Raw genomic sequence first — 17,656 nt, forward strand, 5'->3', positions numbered from 1 at the left:
GTGAACATTCTCACACCTTTGAAATCTGCCACTGAGGACATTCCTGTTTAGCTACTATTATAGCAAAGAGTTAATCTATTCTGTCTTTTAAAGGAGAATTCCAAGAAAGACATTTTAGAGTAAACTTTAGTTACTGTAGAATGACTTGCTTTCCTCTATTAATTATTCATGTCTAGAAATATTTAAACTAGTGGACATAAACTTCTCTGATAAATATCACTTAATTGGGCAATTAAGTGACCTTTCAACACAAATGGCTAGAATGCCTCAGCCTGTCTTTACGGGTGTGTTGTAGTGATACAATTCCATTCAATGGGGGAAAACATTACAGTATCTATTAGCTTAATTTTTCCCACAGGTACAACAGGAATATCAAAGAATGAAGGTAGTATAGTTTAGAGAAAAGAGAGCAGAGTCTGTGTGTGTGTGTGTATGTGTGTGTGTGTAGGTATGCACACTGACTAAATTTGCTTTGTCAGATTTGTCATGAGTCAGTACGGTCTAGTGGGGCTAAGAGGAGATGGTAGCCGGGAAGCCTTCTAATTCTGAATTTTTGCCCTTGCAGATGAAAAGTGCAGGAATAAGGCTTGTCTGCCCAGAGTCATATCTCTGGCTGTGTTCATGCATAAGACTTTCAGCAAACCAAAATGAGGACATGGAATAAATTCAGGACCTGAAGCAAGAGTAAGATGCGTAAGGGCATCAGAAATCCAGAAATACCATCAGTGTCTTTCTCACTAACACACGTCTACAGCTGCGTCATGTACCAGGGCACTGGTCATGATGATACGGGCTGGGAGGCTCCAACAACAGACAGTGCTTTTCCCAGTTTTAGAGTCTAGACATCCAAGGTCAAGGTGCCGGCAGGTTTGGCTTTCTCCGAGGGCTCTCTCCTGGTCTTGCAGACCGCCCTCTTCCCCTGTGTCCTCACATGTCACCTGGGTGTGTGCATGGGCTCTGTGCCCAAATGTCTTCTTCTTCTAAGGAGTCCTCCAGTCTTATTGAATTAGGACCCTGTGACCTCATTTTAACTGCATTACCTCTTTACTGACCTCATCTAATGTAAACAAAGTCGCAGCCTGAGTTACTGGTGGTAGCACTTTCACTTACAAGTTGTGGGAAGCAAGGTTCAGCCCGTAAGGAGTGCTAACTGCAGGGAAAGGATGCTCCTTTATTCTATGCATGGGGGGGGAAAACAAAAACGAAACTCCTATATTGAAACTAATTTGGAATTGCATCTCGACTCCTAGGAAAATATTAGAAAACTGGAATTTTAAAATTTTCTTTTAATAAAAAGTCTATGTATTTGGCAGGAAATCATTTCTAAACAATGAAGCACCTGTACAAAATATTGGAAATGAAATGTGATGTTTTAATTAAAAAAATCGTTTCCATTTCAAAAGAAAAATATTCATCATTTTAAATATTTTAACAGATAATAGAAATAACATAGTTTTTTTTTTTTGTAGAGACAGAGTCTCCCTATACCACCCTCAGGTAGAGTGCCGTGGCGTCACACGGCTCACAGCAACCTCTAACTCCTGGGCTTACGCGATTCTCTTGCCTCAGCCTCCCAAGCAGCTGGGACTTCAGGTGCCCGCCACAACGCCCGGCTATTTTTTTGTTGCAGTTTGGCCAGGGCTGGGTTTGAACCCGCCACCCTCGGCATATGGGGCCGGCGCCCTACTCACTGAGCCACAGGCGCCGCCCAAAATAACATAGTTTTTAAAGCATGTGATTTTTAAAATATAATATTGCTATAAAGCTATCTTACATGCTATTATGATAGAAGAAAATGTGAATAGATTTTATAGTAATAAAGGAAAAGAATAGTTTAACGTAAATATTTAAATCAAAAGAGAATCTAATAATGAAATTTGATTTTCAGTTTACACAAGGGAAAATATTTAAATCGCATGGGTATTGTCGACTCCTTCAAGATATTGTATAATAAATATATTCATTTGGGCTAAACAGCATTGTTGGTTTGGGTGTAATTAATCTAGAGAATGTCTGGGGAGGGTCTTAGTAATATTGGACTCTACAATCTTCCCTCATGATAGGATCACCCTAAGAAGAAATGCTTCCCTGACATAGAATCTAGATCTGCAGGATCGATACTTGGTCATAAAATACCTTTTGATATTCCAGCAGGACGTTGCCTATACTTCTCATGAATTTCTTTTTGATCAATTTGCTCAGCCAAGAAAATTTCTGAGGCCTTCATCAGATTATTAAGTTAATACCAAGTTTATCTGGTTTATGCTAATTAGTCCAAATAAGTCCATATAGGTTGATTCTAAGTAAAATTATGAAATGTTTTCTTTGCTGACTTCCCCTTAGAATACCTTTGTCCTCGCTGGAGGACCCCCGGAGCCGCCCTCCTGGACCACCCTTCCTAAGGTCGAACTTCTACTTCCCTTCTTAACCCTGGTCACCCGCCACAACTTGTTCAGATTAACAGTCTGCTGGCTCCTTTACCGATTAGCTCTTCCAAACCTCCCTTAGTGCTTCTAACAGTGGGATTTTTAAGACCCTCTAGCAAACAGGTAACAAAAATTTCCTCTACTGGAAAGTCCAAAATCTTCCCACACAGAGATTCTCTAGTTTAGCGTTTAGCGTGCCATTATTTTTACAATTTAAGTTAAATTGTATTTAACTTAATATCCTAAATGCTTACTTTCTGTGAGGACACTGGTTTGGCAAGGAAGAGTAGAAAATTGAAGGTGTTTTTATCTGGAGAAACCAAACTTCTCAGCAATATACTCTATTCTCTCCAAAACAGCAAACTGGCGACAAAACTGTTTCAGCAATCTGATAAACGCACCAGGTTACATGCGTTTCTAGTTCTTTTTGCTACTAATCTGATAAATGCACTGGGTTGCATGCCTTTCTAGTTCCCTTTGCTACTAACTACTTAATAGTACTATTTGCTACATAGATGATAGAATGATAGTCATAACCAGCAAAGGAATGAGAACTTCATATAGAACTCGAGAGTCACTCCCCAGCTTCTGTTTTTCTCAGAAGATAACTTGAACACTTAGCTTGACACTGTGCAACTGTAATGCAACTCTTCATTCATTTGTAGGTAAATATGCAAGGATAAAATCTAAAGCAATTCCTACTTTCTATTCATTTCTTAGAACCCCACAATTTCTGAGGCTCCTGCTAAGAAATAGATACCCATTTTTCTTACTGTTTTCTAAATGAGCAAATGCAGGTAAAATTTTGATTTATACTATTTCAATAAATATTGGGCACCTTAATTGCTGCTTTTGAAATGTCAAGACAAAAACAAATCATTCAGCATGATTCTATTTTGCAATAATTCTGGAAAGGGACAATTTTATTTTTCTTGCAAATTCCAGACAGGCATTAACATCTGAACTGGAAAGGGAAAAAACAAAATAAATCCAGTCAGACAAGAGAAAAAAACAAATTATATCTTAAGCTAAGTCATGCAAACTACGGTTTTACCATGGAATATTTGAGTTTGGGGGAACTATTTATGCAGAGATTAAATCTAGATGGACTAGACCTCATCAGCTGCCTTTGTGCAGAGCTGAGGCTCACAGCACTTTGGAGAAGCCAAGTAAAAGCCAAGTTGGATTATTGAGCCAGGCTTGACAGAATGACTGCCTCCTAGGATTTATGTATGAGATGGTGCCCTTCAGCACACTCACTGGGCTCCCACAGAGAGCACCATGAACTATGGACATACAGTCCTCCAAATGGGTACTGTTCAATTATGGGCATCTCTCTGATATCATAATTTGTTTACTATACATCATTTATGAATCCCTGATACTAAGGTGCTCCTAGTAAAGGTGCTGGGTAAATAATGAATGGACTAGAATAGTGTATTCTCTGACATGCTACTTGTTAACTGGGAAAGCTATTTTGTAAGTGTATATACATACAGATTGAGTATCCCTTATCTGAAATGCTAGGGACCAGAGTGCAGCAGATTATGGATTTTTTTCAGAGTTTGGAATACTTGCATATCCACAATGAGATTTCTTACATATCTCCAACAGGATCCAAGTCTAAATATGAAATTCATTTATGTTTCATAGACTTCTCATATGACCGCTTACAGTCTGAAGATAATTTTATACAATATTTTCAATAATTTTGTGTATACAAAAGGCTTTTTTAATTTTTTTATTATAAATTAATATGAGGGTACAGATGTTTAGGTTACATTGCTTTCAATTCTAAGGTAAAGTTCAAGTTGAGCCCTTCCCCCAGGGAAGTGATGAACGCCCTCACACTGTGCACATTAGGTGAGATCCCGCCAATCGCCCTCCCTCCGTCCCCATCTTCTTTCCCAACTCTCCCCTCCCCTGTAGACTATACTTGTGTTTTTCTTTCGTGGGGGTGTGTGGTTGTTTATATCTTGACTTTGTGTTCATATAGAGTACATTGGATATTTTTTTGAAAAAAAGTTTTGACTGCATTTTGACCACAACATTTCACATGAGGTCACATGTGTCATTTTCCACTTGTAAGTAGAAGCTCACAAAGTTTCACATTTTGAAGCATTTTTTATTTCAGATTTTTGGATTAGGAGTGAGAAAGCTGTACTAACATAGACATAGCTCCTCCAATATTTCTGCATTATGGGACAAAAATACAGATGGAGGCCCATATACCATGTCTGCATATTGGAAAATTAGAAATCAATTTCACAAATTGTTAAACGACATAGGTTCTACTGTCTTTATTCTTCTACCTTGATAAATATTCCTTTACAACAGCCAAATCCAAAAATAATGTAAATATTTAGCATATATTGCTTATATACAACTAAAATCCAGCAAAATATCAATCACGATATCAAAATATCTATCAGTCTAGGCCCAGGCTATGGATTAGCTGCACAGACTAAGTAATAAAATGTAATATACATAATTCACAAATGATCATGTATTCTGAAGTCTCAGTTTTCTTTTCTTATTTTAACAAAACCACTCAATATGTTGCTATCATCAATATCTTCACACGCTTTTTGTCCTAAAGATTGTTATGTCAAATCAGCAAGGTTTTTTTAAGCGTCGCTGTAATTTTTAGATTTTTTTTTCATTAATTTCAAATTAATGAAATTTCTGATTTCAGTAGTAGAAATCACCTGCTACTAAGGAAGCACTAACTGAAATTGTCACTGAAAGTTTTAAAGCAATATTTAGATCCAGAACTCAGGTTTATATTTAAATATTATAATGGGTCCTATAAGATAAATTGTCACTCTTTTATCGAATCTTATAAAATATCTGAATATCAGAATATAATTCACCATGATAAAATACAATTTTCATCGCCTCTTCCAACAATAGCTGGATCTATACAGTCATGGGAAGACTTGGCCTGCACCTCTGCCTTGTTACAGCTGCACCGGTATAGACACAAGTTTAACGGGGTAATGAACTGTGTAATAGTTCAAAATGCTCCTCAGCTGCCATGGGCAACTCCTGAGACACTATGCTAGCTCATGAGTACCTCAGGGAACCACAAGTTGGAACATTAAGAGAAGCAAGAAAAAAATCTGTCAGTAGTTATAGGGAAATAATTATTTTTCAACCACCAATTGTGTCCATGAAGATTAATTTTCTCTTCATCTTCTTTTCCCTGACTGAAGCAATTCCACTGCTTCAATCCTCCCTGCACAACCAAGAGCCTCCACCTCTGACAACAAGATATCCCAAGCCTCCCGGTGTTGGTCTGTGCTCACCTTCTGCCTGTACCTCCCGTAGCCCTGTTGTCCTGTGTGATGTAGGGAGGGAAGGGTCTCTGCCTAAAATTTGTCAAGTGCTAACCCCAAGTGTGTCTGTGAGCTGTGGGGCCCAACCCGGGGGTCTAAGATGCTCGAGGGTACTGACTCTGCACCACTGTCTCTGCCCTTTGCATCTAGAAGCTCCCAAGTGATGCTGAGGTAGCATCGTTTTGTTGCCGTTGCTCTCGGCTTGGCAGAATGCACTGAATTGTGTTGATTGCGATGTGTCCATTTCCACACTTTGAAATTGCCAGCTGTCATTAGGGTGGACCTGTGATCCTCTTGTCTATGTTTTGATATATCAGAGGCATTAAGGGTAACAAATTATAATGTCTACTAGCTCAAATACACTTTCAATCCAACCGTCATGTTTTGCGGATTTGAAAGCTGCCTCTGTCTGAAAAGAGACTCTGCTCTCCGTTTGTAACAGCTCAGCAAGGTTAAGGGAGCAGCCGGCGTGGTGCTCTCGGGACAGCTGCTCCTCTCCCCCATCAGTCAGGGTCACAAGTCCTTATCGTGAAGTCATGCCCATTCCTCCAGAATGGTGCAGATACTTGGGTATCGTTCCCAGAAAGACCTCTTATTTGGACCCTGGTGGAGAAGTGACTAGATACGAGTGCAAGTGACATGAACAGTTGTCCCTCTTTTGCAGAATAAAGCCATCCATTTGTTCTCTCAATGTGAGTGTAAGGGAAAAAGAGTTGGCAAAGCTTTCTCAGTTGTTTTTAGAGAGAGACACTAAAAATTTCTAATGCTAACAGTATCGTTAATGATGACCAAATAATTTCTCTTCAGCCTTGTAATGTGTTTGTGTTTCATCCAAGTTCAAGCTACCCGATATGACAGGATTGTCTACTTTTGAGATTAAAATATAAAGCCATTCTATGAAAGTCTGTGTCGGTAAAGCACAGAAAGCGTTCCAACATCCCTAATCAGATGCTGTAGTGCAGCCCTGAGCAAGAATGAGCCAAACTGTTTTTGTGTTTGTCAGAGCCATTGTTTCTCCTCCCATGTGGCCAGAGAGGTTGTTGCTCTGTGCCTTATTGAGACCTCAGATATGTGACTGAGAAGGCTGTCAGGGCTCAGTAAAGGTGCAAATGGGAAAACCACCAGCTAAGCTGGTGTTGACTGGGTTTCTCTCTGTACCTAAGCACAAACATCTGGTAGTGAACGCCTTGCTGTTAATCAATTATAAATAACCACACCATTGCAAGGGTAGCCCTGTTGTCTGTGTGCATTGAACCTTTCACGTTTCCATGGCAATAAGACCAAATACATAAGTACAACTTAAGCCCACAGTTGGCTTGATTTTTTTCTTATTTTTTAAAATGATGTAAGTATAAGTATATAACCCTTTATCTGGCATGAACCATTTATACATCTTAAGAATTTTATACAATCACGTTTAATTAATAGGGTCCTTGGATTTTTTTTTTTTAGAGACAGGGTCTCACTTGGTCACCCTCGGTAGAGTGTGTCATCACAGCTCACAGCAACCTCCAGCTCTTGGGCTTAGGGGAGTCTCTTGTCTCAGCCTCCCGAGTAGCTGGGACTACAGGAGCCTACCACAACGCCAGGCTATTTTTGTTGTTGTTGTTGCAGTTTTGGCCAGGGCCATATTCGAACCCGTCACCCTTGGTATATGGGGCTGGTGCCCTACTCACTGAGCCACAGGTGCTACCCGGGTCTTTGGATTTTTAAGAAAATACTTGATTTTAGATGTGAAAACTTATTCAGAGGCCATTTAATGAAAATATAGAGTATCAATGGCCTTACTGAAATTAATAAAAGTTTACAAAACAGGACTAAATATTCATCCTATAATTTAAAATATCATGATACACATAGGTTTGAAGATGCTAGAAATTTGTCCTAAAAATCTATCCCAGTGGTTCTCAACCTGTGGGTTGCAACCCCTTTGGGTGTCAAGCGACCCTTTCACAGGGGTCACCTAAGACCATCCTGCATGTCAGACATTTACATTACAATTCATAACAGTAGCAAAATTACAGTTATGAAGTAGCAACGAAAATAATTTTATGGTTGGGGGTCACCACAACATGAGAACCACTGATCTAGCCACTTCATATTGAACAACAAAGCAAAAACTTCCAATTAAACATTTCTGGGTTGATGTAAGAATGTATTATTCTGAATTTGAACGAACAGTTTTGTTAAAATGTACTGTACAAGGAACCACTTGTTCCACCACCTTCTACTTTGTCTACAGGAAAAAAGACAGGCCGTTCACAATGGTTTAGGTTTCAAACAATAGATACTAATGGAAAAACAAAATCCTGTTTTGCCTTTAGAAAACTATGTCAAGTTCTTTGGGTTTTAGTAGTTTTTCCTTCTGTAGGAGCTGGGCATTGACTTTCCTAAGAGAATTTAAAATATTATTTATATCTAAAAAAAAAAAAATAGGTTCATAGTGACCTTGGTACACATGTACTCTGCACAAGGTTCTTCTGATCTCAGCTGAGTTGGGCTGTCAGAAGTAAGTAGTTCATGAAATAAGCACACACACCCCATTAAGTGAGGTGGATGATTTTATTCTACAAACTTAGAGGTTGCCCAGGAGCACGCACATCTTCTATCTTCTGAAGGAATTTATGTGCACAGAGAAAGGGAAGAGGAGGGACTCTCAGTCTAAGATGGGAGTTGGAAAATTCCTGAAGTTAAAACTTGAATGGGGAAAAAATATTTATTTCAGATGAAAAATTTAGACGCATGCATTGACCTGTGAGCCTCACAGTCAAAGTCAAGCTCATTAACCTATAAGAAAGGGGGGAAATACAAGCACAATGAGGACTTGCAAATTAAAAATGAATTATGAGAAGTTGTTCTTAATTGGAAGAGAGTGGAGACAATGGCAGGGACAATTTTTAAAAATCACAAAATGTTTTAAGTCATTTCTCTCACTTTGTATTATTGTGAGTCTTTGGTATGGTCTATGAGGAAAAAAAAAATAACTCCTTAGTAGGATCCCCCCCAACCCCGCAAAGTACCAGGAAAGATTGCTCTACAACTTTGCATCCCCAACACCAGCACAACTCTCAAACTAAATATTGACAAGCAATTCTAAATTGCTCTTTCTCAGCTGAACCTGCGTGACTCCCAAAGCAAGGGGGGAAAGTAAGTGTAGGGCTCACTTAATCTCTTTCTTGGCTCTTTGCTTCTTGCCAGGCCTTGGTCAGTGGCAGCAGCACCCCAAGGTCCACTCTGTGAAGCAACCAGGCACCCGAGAGGGTGTCTGATGGGATGAAGTTGGAGAGATCCTGATCAGAAACTCACGCCAGGGAGAACTCGCCATAGTTCTTTCATAGAGCAGGGTATCATTTTAGTTCCTTTAATGATGATACAGTCATACACTGCATATTTGACAATGGCCTTGTAAGATCGTAATGGAGCTGAAAAACTCCTATCGCCTAGCGATATCATAGCCATTTTAAGGTTAGCACAACACATTATTTACCTTTAGGGTGACACAGTGTAAAGGAACACACTTGGCCACCAGGCATGTAGATGTGAGCAGCAGTGTCCAGGACTTCACATCACTCACCACCACCACCTGGACTCACCCAGACCAACTTCCTGTCCTGCGAGCTCCATTCATGGGAAGTGCCCCATACAGATGTACCATATTTTATCTTTTATATCTTATTTTTACTATACTTTTCCATGCTTAAATATGTTCATATGTACAAATACCATTACATTCCAATTGCCGCAGTATTCAGCACAGTAACATGCTGCCCAGGTGTATAGCCTAGGAGTGACAGCCTGCACCCTGCAGCCTAGGTGTGTGTGGCCGGACCATGCAGGTGACTATCATGTTCACAAAATGATGCAATTACATAACAGTGCGTTTTTCAGGTCGTATCCCTATTGTTAAGCGACATGAATCATGATGGTAATAATCTACTGGGCTATGATTATTATGTCTGGCCTGGTGCTGAGTGCTTTATTTTTGATGCTGGATCATTTGGAGAAGTGCTAAGGAAGAGTGGACACAGAGTTAGAACGTCCATTTTTAAATACAAGCTCTGTCACCCACTGCTGTGTGGCTCCAGACAAGTCCAAACTTCTCCGAGACTCAGGATCCTGTCTGTTAACTTTGTACATCAACCCTTCGCTCCGCCGACTGTGATGGAGATGACAGTTCCTTGGTGAAGGTGATTTATAAACTGTAAGGTGGTGGCCAAATGTCAGCAGTGACTGTGATTAAAATTATACAGCAAATGAGCACCGGAATAGAAACTACCGTCCTGACAGCCAGAGCTATTTTTGTGGGGGAGAATGTTGGTGATCTTTTCCTCCAGCTGAAAAGGCACATCAGAATCTTCTTCTCAAGAACTAAGGACTAATAACATTATAATTAACAGAGTATTTATTTTTGCACATCCAAACCCACATACATTTCTCCATTCACAATAAATTAAATTGTAGCTTCATCGGATGCTCTCTGTAAAGTCCGTGACTAACTCCCAGCTTTACTCCTTGGGTCTGATGTGAGGCCAGGTCATTTCACAGTTGACGTGAGTGGGACATTGCCAGGAAGGAGAAAGCAGAAAAAGCATGGAATTGCCTTTTGGAATGTTTTTTCCTCGGAATGATGAATCTGGTAGAGACCCTTTGGTAATTTTTAAAATTACATGACCGAATGATAGTTTTATCAAGCTGTGCCTCCACCCTCCCAGGTCTCTTAGGACACCTCAGTGAAGGCTGGATGGCAGCAGAAGTCACAAAGAACTAAGGTGTGGGTTAATGCCTTCTCCTCTCTGCCCTAGGACTGATTCCTAGAAGCCTACTTTTCACTTATTTGTCTAATGAAGAAAGGCTTGATTTATGACCAGGTGATGGCCAAGGTGTCAAGTTTCTTTATAGGTGATATTTTCTCATTTTTTACATGAGAAAATACAGTAATTTATTTCATCAATAAATTTATTAGGTTTCATGATGTGAACACTCATTAATATTTATAAATGTTTTTTATTTCAATTTAATAACTTATTAGCGTGTTTTCTAAGCAACAGATATTTGTTTCCTCACAATGCCTGTGGGTCAAGAATTCAGGAATGGCTTAGTTGGTGATTCCAGCTCAGAATCTTTCAATATGTTGTCAGGGAGCCTGGAAGCAAAACTAAGGGGGTTATCCCGAGAGCCTCTGACCCCAGGAAGGCGATCATGCATAAGGGGCTCTGAAACTAAAAGGTACAGAAAAAGAGAGAGGAATTACTGCACAATGAGATTGTCTGAGAAGGACAGAAGACAGTGAGACCACAGTTAGGCTGAGAAGGGACATGAGAAGTTTATGAAAATGGGACGAGAGAAGAGGCAACGAGAGGGGCGTGTAGTCTGCCCCGCTGCGCTGGACGCCCGTCAGGGTCTACACTCTTGTTTCTCCCCTGTCAGTGCCAAGAACAGACGTCCTTCAGAGGTGCTGGGCTGAGGAGCACCTTTTTGGTTTCCTAGGGATATGGAGCATGTGGGGATGGCTTTGTGAGGGGTGAGCCCACAGTGGGCAGCAGTGAGCATCCTTGCCACAGAGCTGGCGAAAAGTCCTGGGCATGTGGCTAACCACCACTTGGTCCAGGAAACAGGCCTGCATGCCTTTCTGGCAGTGTTGCCTTCAAAGGCTGCCGACATCAGGGAGGCTGTGCCCCTTTCCTCTTTTCATGGAATCACATGGCCTTTAAGGGCGGTCCCTCAGCGTATGTGCACTATTGGGAAATTCCTTAGAATGGGGTTGACACCTACTTCTCATCCGCTGGGAGACCCTTCTTCAAAATCCAAGATTTTGCAGCATTTAGAGCCAAAAGTTACAGAGCCTACTTTCTAACGAAGGCTACATGAATTGATCAGATATAGATTTTTGCTCAGGATCAAATGAATGCCTTTTGAGTAAATTGTTTTTATTTGTATAGATTTGGGGGCACAAGTGCAGTTTTGTTACATGGATATGCTTCACAGCAGTAAAGTCTGGGCTTTTAGGGTAACCACCATCCAAATAGTGAACACTGAACCCATGAAATGATTTCTTCCTTTCACCTCTTCCACCCTCCCATCTATTCTGAATCTCTGGTGCGTATCAGTCCATTGTCTATATCCAGACGTACACATTATTTCACTCTCACTTGGAAGTGAGAACATGTCGTATTTGACTGTGTGTTTCTGAGTTACTTAACTTGAAATAATAGCCTCCAGGTCCATCCATGTCACCCCAGATGATTTCACTCTTTTTTATGGCCGGTTAGTATTCTGTGGTTATACATATCACATAGTCTTTATCCAATCACCTGTTGATGGACACAGGTTGAGTCCATTTCTCTGATTCTGTGAATTGTGCTGCAATAAACATATAAGTTCAGGTGTCTTTTTGATAAAATGATTTCTTTTCCTTTGGGTAGATACCAGTAGTGGGACTGCTGGATCAAATGGTAGTTCCATTTTTTGTTCTTTAAGAAATCTTTGTATTATTTTCCATAGAGGTTGTACTAATTTACATTCTACCAACAGTGTATAAGCCTTCATTTTTCTCTGCATTCTCACCAACTTCTTATTTTTTGACTTTTTAGTAATAACCATTCTGGCTGGTATAAGATGATATCTCATTGTAGTTTTAATTTGCATTTCTCTGATGATTAGTGATGGTGAGCATTTTTTCATATGTTTGCTGTAATGCCTTTGAAAAGTAAATTAATTCCAGTTCTCTTATGCTTATAAAATGCAAAATCTAGGCAAAGCAAATATGGTTAGGGAGAGGCTCTTGTTTTTTGGTTTTCTGCAGATCTTTAAAACTATAGAAGACAAGTATACTTTGAGGTTGGAAATTTAAGTGTCAAAATGAGATATATCAAATAGTTCTGGTGGGGGGACTTCCATTAACCCAGAAAGCATTTTAAATTAAAATAAAAGACAAAACAAATCACCACTTTCAACAACTAAAAGACCAAAATATAAGCAAACAGATTTGAAGTGCCAGAAGTTAGAGCATAATCAGTATATTCAGTAATCAGATACTGAATGCTACAGAATTTCAAAAGGGCAACCTGGTGTGGGCTGTTATGATCAAGGTCATAGTTAGAAAATCAGCTCAAATCTAGGCACATTTCATACTAGCTGCATCAGGTGCATCTAAGAGCAAGGTGCTGGTGAGTCTGGGCATCAGGAATCCCAACATCCAAGGTGCTTCAGCTTCTGCTAAGAGGACTTAGGATTCTAGCTAGGAAACCCCAGGCACAAGAAAACCTTGAGCCTAATGAGAGAGGGGAATTGTGGGAAGGGATGCCAAGTTGTGCAGCCCTGACAGCCCGCTCAGTCTGTCCCTGGAGGCTTCCTTGTGGCCTCGCCCTTTGGGGTAAGGGGAACAGCCTCTCAGCCTCCCTTCTCTTTCTTCTCTTTCCCAGCCCTGTTCTCTCTAAGGGCCTTACACAAAATGCCTTTCCTCTGGGGCTTTGCTTGCAAGAAGTACATGTATTGCCCAAGAGAAGAATGTTGTTTGCTTTCTACCTGCTAAGAAAGTTTTCAAGAAGCTTTCTCTGAGCAGGAAAACCAAGTTAGCAAGGACAAAAAACAAACAAACAAAAACAAACAAAAAAACCCCTCTAACTTACTCTTAAACTCTGACCGAATTTACTTTGCACAAGACATTACTCACCTCCCCTTCCTTTCCTCCTTTGCATCTGAGAAGATTATGGGGCATTCTCTCAGTTTTCAGTGGCAATGTGTCCCCAACAAGGGGACATTCAGTATTCAGTCCCATACAAAGACTGCAATTCAGCCTTCAAGGGTTCATGGAAAGAGCTCTTTTGTTGGTGAAGACTGCAATGCCTAGTGACTTAATTTTAGGCTTTGCACTTTTGTGATAATTAAAAAATAATAGCTAAAGATGTTGCCAAGAAAGTAAGGGACGTAAAATTCATTTAATTCACAGAATAACTTTATGCTTAAAAATTTCAAAGTAGTAGTTTCTACCATGGGCCCTGAAGGTACTTTCTGGAATGAAACCAGATATTTTAATTCACTTGTAAATGTAAGTTCAGGCTCTTCTTCCTGGTGTGCCAAATAGTAATGAATTTTATACTAAGGAAATATTTAAGCTCAGTACAGAGCAAATTGTTTTTAAAGCAAAGGCTCATTGGTTCCTCTAACTGCCATTTTTTTCTATTGTATTTTTATGCAGTTTTTTTTTTTTTTGAGAAACTGTAGATTGATATGCAGTTGTAAGAAATAATACAGAGAGATCCACCTGCTTTTGACCTAGTCTGCCTTGATGTTCACATCTTCAAAGCTTGAGGACAACACCCCAACCCAAGGATATTTCCTCATGTTGTCTTTCTAGCCACCCTCAATTCCAACTACTCTCACCCAGTTTAGACCCTGGCAACAACTAATCTGTTTTCTTTTCAAGATGTTGTATAAATGGAATCACACAGTCTTGTGGGGCGTAACACTGCCACACACAAACCCTTTCCCCTCCCACTGCCCCTCTCTTCCTGAGACAAAGACAACAAAGGATCTGGCTAGCCCCACCCGCCAGAAGTTCGTGCCAAAAGACCCTAACTTTCCAGGCAAGCTGTGGAATTTGCCCATCCCCTATAGCCCCATACGAAATGGATCTCTAACTGCCCCAGGCACAGATGCCACTTTTGCCCTGTCCAGGCAGGGCACCCTCACATATTAATAGACCTGGCCTGAAAATCTCCTCTGCAGCCCCACCTCTGGTGCCATTGTTTATACCTTTCACACAACAGGCATGCAACTTTGGAGACTGGCTTTGTTCTTTCCTGGAGCATAGTTACCTGGAGGTCCTATTATTGCAGGAAGACAAGGCCCAATGGAGAGAAAGAGCACCCAAACACCACGTTTATAAGAGGAAGGGCTTTATTCACCAGCTGGGAGCTTACGGCATAGAAGAATTCCAAATGGCCGCACTCCCCAACTGCCTTGGTCTTTCCCTTTTTATTGCAATCAAAAAGTTCCACCCCACAGGTACCCTTCTCTTTGGCCAGTTTGAATCAAGTGGGAGATGCTATTCCACAAATTCCCAAGAGCTGAGTCACCATGGAGAGGATCCAGGTATATCCTTGTGGTCTCCTTGAGAACACCTGTTCTTCCAGACCTCACCCTTCTTGGGTATCCTCTCTCACTATAGGTAGCTGCATGCACCAACCATTTGCTCTGTTATTGCTGAGGAGAGTCCCATGGTCTGGACGTAGCACAAAGCGTGACCATCCACCCGTTGGATCCACCAGGGTGGTTTCCAACTTTTTACTATCCCGAATAAAGCTGCTATGAACGTTTATGTACATTAGTATGAACATTTAAATTTTCATTTTTCTGAGATAAATTCCTGAAAGTGTAATTGCTGGGTTGTATAGAAGTTGTGTGTAGTTTTATAAAAAATTCCCAAATTATTTTTCAGAGTAACTGTGCCTTGTACATTTCCACTTATCATGTATGAGTCAGTATTTTTTGTTCATTTGTTTGCTTGGTTTTGGATCGTCACCAAGATTTGGCATCATCACTACTTTTTCTTTTAGCCATTCTGATGGGTGCTTAGTGATATCTCAATGTGGTTTAATCTGCATCTCTCTAATGACTGACAACGTTTGGACATCTTTTCATGTCTCTATTTGCCATCTGTATATCCTCCTTGATGAAAATATCTTCAGGTTTTTGCTCAATTTCCAATTGTTTGTTTATTTATATATTTTTATGTTTGGACTTGGAAAGGTCCTTATATATTCTAGACAAGAGATAGAATCTATCTATCGTTGTTAGATATTGGTTTGTAAATATTTTCTCCCAGACCATGGTTTGTATTTGTCCCTCTTAACAAGGTCTTTTGCAGAGAAAAAGTTTTAATTTTGATGTAGCCTAATTTATTGGTCTTCTTTCATGGATCCTGCTTTTGGTGTCAAATCTAAGAATTCTTTGGCTAGACTCTGATCCTCAAGGTTTTCTCTTGTTATTCTTCTGAACATTTAGTCATTTTATATTTTACATTTGAGATTTTGATTCATTTTGAATTCGTTTGTATGTAAAATGTGAGGTTTAGGTTGAGGTTTTTTTTTTTTTTTTCCTTATAGGTGTCTAGTTAGTTAGTTGTTCCAAATACTACTTATTGAAAAGGCTGCCTTGCCTCTATTGAAATTCTTTTATTGCTTTGTCAAAAATCAATTGACCTTATTTGATGCGTCTATTTCTAGGTTCTGTATTCTGTTTCATTGATGAGGATACAGAATCTAGAAATCCCCCTTACCAGTACCACAATCTTGAGTATCGTGTATGTAATAAAGTTGTGCTGACTGAGTCCTCTCACTTTACTTTTCATAATCAAATGTGTTTTATCTATTCTAGTTCCTTTGTCTTTCTATATAAATTTTAGAATGATCTTTATATCTCCAAGCAATCTTGCTGGATTTTTTAATAGAAATTTTGTTAAAACCGTATGTCAATTTGCAAAAAATCGACATCTTTATTATGTGGAGTCTCCCAATTCATCAATAGAGTGCATCTTTCCATTTATTTAAATCTTTGATTTCTTTCACTAGGATCTTGTCGTTTTCAGCATACAATTTTGTATGTTATATTAGATTTACATGTGTTTTGGGTTTTTTGAGTGATTATGAAAGGTAATTAATGTTAATTTTAGTATCTGGGCATTTATTGCTAGTATGCAGAAAACACAATTGAATTCTATGTGTTATCTTATATTTCACAACTTTGCTGACTTGACCTATTAGTTCCAGGAGGGTTATTGTTGTTTGCAGATTCTTTGGGATTTACCATGTAGGTGACTATGTCATCTGCAAATAGGGACAAACTCATGTTTTTGCAGATATAATACTTCTTATTAAGCTGAGAAAGCAATTTTTTATTCCAGTTTTTTTGAGGTGGATTTTCTTTTTAAATCATGAATGGGTGTTGAATTTTGTCAAATGTTTTTTGTGTATCATGAGATATGATCCTATGATTTTTCTTTCTTAGCCTTTAAAGGTGGATTACACTGATTTTCAAATATTGAAACAATCTTGCATCTCTGAAATAAACCCCATTTATCACGGTATATAACTTTTGTATGTATTGCTTAATTCTATTTGTTAATATTTTGTTAATCATTATTGTTAATCTCTATATTGTTAATCCCAATATTCATGAGGGATATTGGTCTATCTATTTGTGTGTGCCATCTCTGTCTAGTTTTGGTATCAGGGTAACACTACCTCATAAAATATACTGCGAAATGTTCTCTTCTATACTGTGAAAGAGATTGTATAAATTGATGCTAATTCTTTCAACCAGCCAATAAAACCATCTGGGACTGGAGATTTCTTTTTGGAAAGTCTTTAACTTATGAATTCAATTTTATTTATAGGTATAGGTATATTCAAATTATCTATTCCACAAGAGTAAGCTATAGTAGTTTGTCTTTAAGAGAAGAGATCCATTTCATCTTACTTGTCAGATTTATGTGTATAGTATTGAATATTGTTCATACCATTCCCTTTTATCAATTGGATGTCTGTAGGGTCTGTAGTTGTGTTGCTGATATTGATAATTTATGTCTTCTGTCTTTTTTTGATTTGTCAGTTTTTTTTTTTTTGTAGAGACAGAGTCTCACTGTACCACCCTCGGGTAGAGTGCCGTGGCGTCACACAGCTCTCAGCAACCTCTAACTCCTGGGCTTACGCGATTCTCTTGCCTCAGCCTCCCAAGCAGCTGGGACTACAGGCGCCCGCCACAACGCCCGGCTATTTTTCTGTTGCAGTTTGGCGGGGGCTGGGTCCGAACCCGCCACCCTCGGCATATGGGGCCGGTACCCTACTCACTGAGCCACAGGCGCCAGTTTGGTCAATTTTATTAATCCTTTAA

The 17,656-nt window shown here is 39.5% G+C and overlaps 1 protein-coding gene across 1 annotated transcript in view; it reads left to right on the plus strand.

Moving 5' to 3' along the window:
* Positions 1-17,656, plus strand: part of XKR4 (XK related 4) — a 438,409-nt gene that overhangs the window by 181,005 nt on the left and 239,748 nt on the right. The gene's annotated exons all lie outside the window — the stretch shown is intronic.

Source organism: Nycticebus coucang, chromosome 13 (genome assembly GCF_027406575.1).
Source record: "Nycticebus coucang isolate mNycCou1 chromosome 13, mNycCou1.pri, whole genome shotgun sequence".
NCBI classification, from domain to species: Eukaryota; Metazoa; Chordata; class Mammalia; order Primates; family Lorisidae; genus Nycticebus; species Nycticebus coucang.